At 40.0% G+C, this 8,105-nt stretch overlaps 1 protein-coding gene across 1 annotated transcript in view; it reads right to left on the bottom strand.

The window, feature by feature from the left end:
- The window catches only part of SLC9A7 (solute carrier family 9 member A7), a 193,227-nt gene that overhangs the window by 177,826 nt on the left and 7,296 nt on the right, over window positions 1-8,105 (bottom strand). The window lies entirely within an intron of this gene.

Genomic DNA, 8,105 nt, shown 5'->3' with positions numbered 1-8,105 from the left:
GGGTGTTAACAAGTAAAAGGTTAATAACGATATTAACTTTTTTCCTAAATTTCCATTTTAAGCAAAATTTCAAAACATAGAGAAAAAAATGAAGGAAGTGTATAAAATACACTAATTTACCCACCAACTAGATTTATCAATTGCTAGCATTTTGCCGAAGAGCCCTGGTAGCGTACTGCTTAGGCTGCTAACCTAAGGTGACCAGACGTCCCACTTTTGGCGGGACAGTCCCAATTTTTAACAAATTTTCCCATGTCCCACGGCGTTTTAAAAAAGTCCCAATTTTTTGAAAGAATGCACACCGAGCTAGGGTATACGGGTTTTCGGCTGCCATGTGACTATTTCGCCAGGATATGAGTTTTATCAATGGTGTCCCGCTTTTGTCCCATTTTACCAATGTTAAAATCTGGTCACCTTATACCACCAGTTCAGCTGTTCAAACCAACTGGCCACTGTATGGGAGAAAAATGAGACTTTCGGCTCCTACAGAGGTTTACAGTGTTGGAAACCCACAGGGACAGTTCTAAGATGCCGTATTTGACTACTATGGGTGAAAGTCAGCTCTGTGGAAGCAAGTTTGCTTTGGGCGTAGAGTATTCTGCCGTATCTGTTTTCTCTACAGTAGCTCTGGAATCATAGTGGGCTATGTGTGGGATTGCTAATCTCAAGGTAGGCAGTTAGAACCCACCAGCTGTTCCACAGGAGAAAGATGAGGTTTTCTGCTCCTGTCAAGACTGAGTCTCAGAAACCCAAAGGAAAGTTTTACTTTGTCCTGGGGGTCGCTATGCGTCAGGAGCGACTTGTTGGCAGTGGGTTAGTTTGGGTTTTTATCATGGTTGATAAAGTACAGAGTCAGAGAAAACAAGGAAAACTGTAAGTGAGATAAACGGACACAAGAGCCACAATCAGTGGGCTCGAACACATCCATGACGATGATAGTGCCAGACTGGACAACGTTTCATTCTCTTTTACAGAAGGTCACCATGATGGCAACTAACAACATTTTTTTAAAATAGTATTATATTATTTACAACATACCTCTGACTAGACATTTTGAAAATAAACTGCCGACATTAAGAGTCATATAATATATCCCTAAATACTTCGGCCTGCATCTTCATTATCCCACTTAAAAAAATAACAATAATTCCTTAATATCACCTAATTCCAAGTCAACATTCAAATACCCCTGATATCTAGTGGTGGGATTCAAATAATTTAACAACTGGTTCACTGCCATAGTGACTTTTATGTATTAAAAGAGATATGCCAAAAGGCAGTCTATTATTTAGTTAATACTTAAATACAAATAAAAGAGGTAAACAAAACTAGATTATAAGAAAGTTTTATAATATTAATGAAAAAAGTACTACATAATACCTGACAAAAAACAATAAAACTGTTATTCAAGATATTTCCCTATCTCTTCTTGATTGGTGTCCTCATTTGCAATGCTCTTCGCTTTTATCCAAGCATCACCAGCTGTACAATTTCCCCTTCACCATATGTTCACTGTAGGAGTAGAATTCCATTCCTTCAGAGGGAGGCCAATTAGACAATCATCATGTGTTTGATAGACTAGCAACTTCTCTGAACATACTATGTTCATCTTTGAAAAAACCCTTTCTGCTTCTGCTGAACTTACAGCGATCATTCGGACATTATTTCTCTAGCTCTTTGAGCACTTTCAGAAATTGCATAATTCACTCATAATATCTCATGGGAATTTGGAGCGTAACACAAAGCTGAGCCAAATGACAGCGTGTCACCCTCTGGCTGTTTGACATCTTTTCTCTTTACATGTTATGTTTGTTTACTGAAATAACAAACACAGGGGAATAAAAACATAGTATTTCATCAAAAGTATAATAAGTTATATGACATAAATAAATATTACAAGCATAATTCCATCTAATTTTTATACCTATGAACAAAATGAACATTATTATGGGCACTTAGAATACGCTGTTGTGCAGATAAACATTAAAAGAGAGTAAGGAATATATATTTGTGATTTCCACATTGGGCAGCTGCCCAGCCACCCACCTTAGAGAGAACTCTCATTACAAGTGCCATTGTAACAACCAGTTGGCCAAACTCAACCAAAAATTAGGTATAGGCAGAAGTTAAAGGAGACTAGAGCCTTTCTCTAGAGCCCATAAAGCTTTCCCCTCGTGCTGGCACTTTGACTTTGACTTCTAATGTCTGACACTGTGAGAGAGAGAAAAAATCGTGTTCAAGTAACCTATTTGTGGGCTTTCTGTCCTAGCAGCAGCAGATAACTAAGACACAGACCGTGAGGTGGCCACGACTTGGAATTGCTGCCACAGCAACTGGCTTAAAGAGGAGCGCATGTTTAATCATATACATTCCGACTTGGCCACCGTTATTTTTGATAGACATTATTTTTAGAGGAGTTTTAAGTTGACAGAAAACAATGCACTATGAATCAATAGTTCTTTCCTATTTGATCAGTTTAACCCTTGGAGTCAGAGATTCAGAAGGAAGTTTGATGGTACCCATTGTAAAATACATCACCCTTCTATTGTATAATCCACTCAAAGAAGCTTAGAAAACTCGACCAGTCATGTAAACACATGTATGAAATAGCATTTTTAAACAAATAATAATCAAAAAAGAATAAACATAAGATGATAGCCTTGATGAGTGATTAAATAGATCACGCTTCATCTGTGCTATGGAATATTTAGCAGTGGTGCGGATGAATATTGCAAATCTGTGCAAATGGGCAGGGGCTTTGCATTTGGACAGGGTGTTTCTGAAAAAGATGTTTCTAGTCGATTCTGATTCACAGTGCACCTACATGTTCAGTGTGCAACTGCTTCTATATGATTTCAAGCACCCGGTTTCTCAGAAGAAGGTTAACAGGTCTTTATGCCAAAGTGCCTCTAGGTGGACTTACTCGTTCAACCTTTAAGTTACCAGCTCCATATCTTAATCCCTTGCACCCTCCACAAACTCTGAGCACCTCTCCAGACACTCCTGAGAGCCACACCCAGAAGTCCCCTGTAGCACTTGCAGGCTCTCTGGCTCCTTTGTCTTTAAAGATGGAGGGGCCCAGGAAAAACCACACTCCATCTATGGAGAAACGGCAGCATCTGCACTTTCGGAGGTGGGATGAGTAAGCAGTAAGAAGCGGTAAGGAACTTGTGTAATTGGATTTGGTGTTCATTTGTCCACATGGTATAGAGGTCTTGAGATTTTGACCCTGGGGATGCAGACTCTTTCAGGGTGATGAGTACACACCAGGAGGTGAGTGGGTGGGGGTTGGGTGTATACAAGGAGACTGCCATGAGAGGATTTAAAGACACAAACAGGATTTATGGAGAAAAAAGGAGGACCAACAGATCCCTAAGAACATTAAATTATGGTTTATAAGGGTTTAGTGCACTAATTAGCTAGATTCTAGCAAAAAGGTCAACCCAGAAAAAAATTAGGTATTGGTTCTGCCTAACCAGTGCAAACTGGCTGAATCCTACCACTAAAATGTTTTTTTATAGCTTATTTTCATGAACCAAAACCAATCAAAGGTTCTTATGTTCTATGATTGTGTCTTTTTGGTCTCTTTTCACCGACAACCCTCATCCTGCATTCTTTATTTTCCTTGATGTTGACTTTTTGAAGATGCCAGGACAATTATCTTTTAAGTACCCCATATATGGAATCTATTAGATCATGTTCTCATGTTGTTTTATAACTTCTCTCGTGATCCACATTGGTTCCAGTGAACTGAACTAATCACTTGCCACTGAGTTGATTTCAACTCATGAGGGTCCCATGTGTGTCACAGGGTTTTTAAACGGCGTGGTTTTTCAAAAGTAGATTGCCAAGCTCCCCTTCTTTCACAGACCCTCTGGGTTGACTCAAACTTCCAACTTTTGGGTTCCAGTCAATAGATCCAATCATAGATTAAATTCAAATGAAACATTTAAGGCAAGAATGCTCCATGGGTTATATCTATGTTTACTGCTACTATTACTATTACTACTACTACTACTACTACTACTACACACACACACACACACACACACGTCATTGAGTTGATTCCAACTCATCCATCACTGACATAAAATGGTTTCTGACTCAGAGACCCCATAAGACGGAGTAGAACTGCCACTTTGGGTTTCCAAGACTACAAATATTTATGGGAGTAGAAAGCTTCACCTTTCTCCCACAGAGTGACGATTGAGTTCAAAGTGTTGAGTTTAAATTGCTGATCAGCAGCCCAATGTGTAATTGTCTACACCACCAGGGTTCCAATTGTATCACATTAAAAAACAACAACGAAAAACCACTGCCACTAAGTTGATTCCAATTCCTAGCATCCCTGGAAAGGGTTTTTGAGATTATAAATCTTTATGAGAGCACACAGCCTCATCTTTCTACCGTGGAGCGGCTGGTGGGTTTGAATTGTCAACCTTGTGGTTAGCAGCCCAAGGCCTAAACACATAATATATAATAGACACATATGGTAATAGTCCCATTATGAGTAATGATCTGTAAAGCTGGATCTAGGGAAGGTGGTGAACACCAGACTTCTCCAGTGCAATAGTACCATTTTCCTTTGCAATACAAAAGTAATTGGTGGCATGAAGATCAGCACTATCTAAATACTGTCTTCTCCAACAACTTTTCACCATGGTTCTGGCATTTATTGAAGATCCTTGTCTAAAGCAATTATCAATGAATGTTTCAAAATGGTAATTGTTTTAATTAGATTATTGACAAGAGGTTAAGTTTTAAAAGCTCTAAGAAACACTTTTAGGAAATGTCATTTTTCTAATTTTTAAGATGGAAAAAAATGTACTTCCATTTCCATCTTTTAAATACTAAACAAGATAATCTTTTAGATACTAAAAGCATCCTGAACCAATAGAGAACATCATGAGAAATGGGTAAAAGATTGAAGTTGTCAAGAATGTCATCTTTCTTGGATCCCTAGTCAATGCCTATTCAAACAGTGGTCGGGAAATCAACAACATATTCCACCAGACAAATCGGTTGAACAAGGTTTCTTTGAAGTGTGGAAGAGCAAGGATGCCACTTTGAGGACTAAGGGGCCCCTGACCCAAGCAAAGATACTTTCGATTGCCTCATATGCATATAAAAGTTGAATAATGAATAAGGAAGTTAAACAGAAGCATTTGAAGTATAATGTTAGCCAAGAATGCTGAAAATACTGTGAACTGCCAGAAGAACAAATACTGTATATACTCGAGTATAGCTGACCCGAATATCAGTCAAGGCACCTAATTTTACCACAAAAACTGCATTAAAATGTGCTGAAAAACTCAGCTTATCCATGAGTATGTACGGTATATCTGTCTTGGAGAGCGTACAGCCGGAATGCTCCTTAAACGTGAGGAAAAACTTCAACTCAAGTACTTTGGACATATTTTTCAGGAGAGACCAGTCCCTGTAGAAGGACCTCATGCTTGGTAAAATGGTGGGTCAGTGGAAAAGAGGAAGATCATCAAGGAGATGGATGGACACAATGGCTACAAACAGTGGGATCAAACATAGCAACAATGGGAAGATGGTCCCAGTCTGGGCAGTGTTTCCTTCTGTTGTGCACAGGGTCCCTATGAGTCAGAGCCAACTCAGCGGCGCCCAACAATAAGAAAAGTATCCTGACTGATGAGAGATTCCTTAGAAAAGAACTTTTTCACATCCAAAGAAAACACTGCCTAACCACATAGTTACAATTTAGTCTTTCAAATGCATTTTTGGCCCCTAGGTTGCACAAATAGTTAAAGACTTGACCGCTAGCTTAGAGGTTAGTGGTGCAAACACATCCATGAACACCTTAGAACACAGGCCTGGCTGTGTTCTACTTCTGGAAGGTCACAGCCATGAAAAAATCGAAGCAGCAGTTGTACGCTGTAAATATGTGGTCACATGAGTCCAAATCAATTTAACGGCAATTAACAGCAACAGCAAGTGTATTTTTTGCTGCATAAAAGTGATTTGTTTTATTTTTCAACAAAAGTTTGCATTGCAAAAGTGACATGTCTATGATTGAAAAATAAATAAATAAATTCAGGCCATTTAGAAGAATATAAGAAGGAAAAGCAAGACCTCCCCTAGTTCTCCAGCAACAACCATTGTTAAGTTTATGTATCTTCCAAGCAAAGTACATGTACCATATATAACTAATATGCATATTTAGGCAGCACAGCATATAATGATTAAAAGAACAAATGGGATAACATTATATTTACCATTCTGCACCTTGCTTTTCCTACAACATTGTGTGTGGACAGCTGCCTTAGGAAGACATCTCAAAACCCCTCATTCTTTTACCAGCTGCATAGTCTTCCTTAGTAGGACTGTTCTAGAATTTAAATAGTCCCTTCCTGAAGTATACTGCAACTTGTCGCAATCAATATTGCTATCTATATAACACAGCTGTGACCAATATAGCTCTCAGTATAACACAGCATACTTGTGCAAGCATTTCTGAAGCACAAAGTCCAAGAATTGACACTGCTGGATTAAAGTGTATGTGCATTTTCACTGTTCTAAGTATTAACAAATAGCCCACAAAAAAAGTCACAGTTCTCCTTACTCCCACTAAATGCCTCCTGACGAACTTTCAGAATATAACAAACCACTGATAAGCAAACTTCAAGTAGCAAAGCTTGCCCCACCCCCAAAAAAAATCACAGTCTAAAGTGGAAATGTGAAGTCACATTTACTGGGTCCAGTGACAGAAAATGTCCTTTACTCTTTACAATCTCTCAACAATACAACAATCTAGTGAGGCAAGTGACATTATTTCCTTTTTCCAACAGAGGAAACTATGGCTGAGGGCACTTAAGCACCTTGCTCAATATGATACAGCTTTTGAAGCAATGAGGCTAGCATTTAAACCCAAGGGTATATAGTTCCAAAGCAAGATTACCTGAGTCTAAAGCGAGTGACTGCTAAAACACAGGGGCGTCTCCTGATTAGCAGGGGTGGGGGTCCAAAATATCTGTTCACAGGCTCTGTTAATTTCATGCTAGGAGTCATTTATTCCCCATTTCAGACTCCAACTACTGACTGACTCTCAGGCTGTGCTCATCAACCCAGCTCCAACAGAGTCACACGGAGACCCTGGTCCGCAGACCTTGGGGGGACCCGCCCACATGTCCTTGGAAAGCTGATAGGCATGTAGGAGGGACACATGAAAAGCAGGTGGTGGGTTAGCATGGCAGATTCACTCAGATAGTTTGGCCCCTGAGTATCAACTGTCACAAAACCAGCATGGGGGAAGTGGAACTAACTATGGAACAGTAAGAGTGAACCACAATTAACTGACAATCTGCTTATACCTCCTTCCCTTGCCTCAAACACTTGCTACTTCTGCTGCACAAATATATACTGGGCCTAGTACCTTTAGGATGGCACTTCATCACACAGAGAGCAGACAGCTCGTAGGAGGTCCCTTTCTTGACAAAACAGGTTGGACTAGTGCCAGGCCAGGGCCTTGCTGAGGCCTTGCTGTACCAATGCAGGTGCAGGGTCTGGAAGGCTTCTTTCAACTGTCACTTCCTTAAGAGCTGCCCGGGCCTTCTGTGAGGAAGGAGTCCTTATACTTGCCCCTTGGGGGATGGCAGAGTTTCTTTCCATCTAAATTTCAAGTATTCACTTAAGTAACTCTCTTGTAGCCGTAAGGTCCTTTGCACCCAAGCAGGCTCTTCTTATAGGATCTATTTGCGCAAAGTATGGCTAATGGATCATCAACTACTCTTTGGGGATGGCTGGGGGGGGGGGCAGAGAGGAAGGGGAGGACAAGAAGGAAAACCTTTTTCCCTTTCTCTATTTTGTCTCCTTTCTAGGCAAAAGGCTCCCAGTCCCGTGGAAAGAGTCAACAATGAAAAGATCACAGAAAATAGATAACACAATTGAGTTAAATAGGGAAAAGCAGATGTCAAACTGGTTTATTTGAGGAGCATCTTAACATGTCACAGAAAATGACATCGAATGGCAGCACTGACACGATGTTAGATGATACACTTACATAGTTCAAAATTTCAAAGGTACTAAAAAGTATACAATGACATCTCCCTCCACCACCACCACTCCTCCACCCCCTCCAC

Source organism: Echinops telfairi, unplaced genomic scaffold (genome assembly GCF_000313985.2).
Source record: "Echinops telfairi isolate 266 unplaced genomic scaffold, ASM31398v2 ScPeMD7_19;HRSCAF=73, whole genome shotgun sequence".
NCBI classification, from domain to species: domain Eukaryota; kingdom Metazoa; phylum Chordata; class Mammalia; order Afrosoricida; family Tenrecidae; genus Echinops; species Echinops telfairi.
The sequence above is the reverse complement of the archived record's forward strand: the minus strand, read 5'-3'. Positions and strand labels throughout refer to the sequence as shown.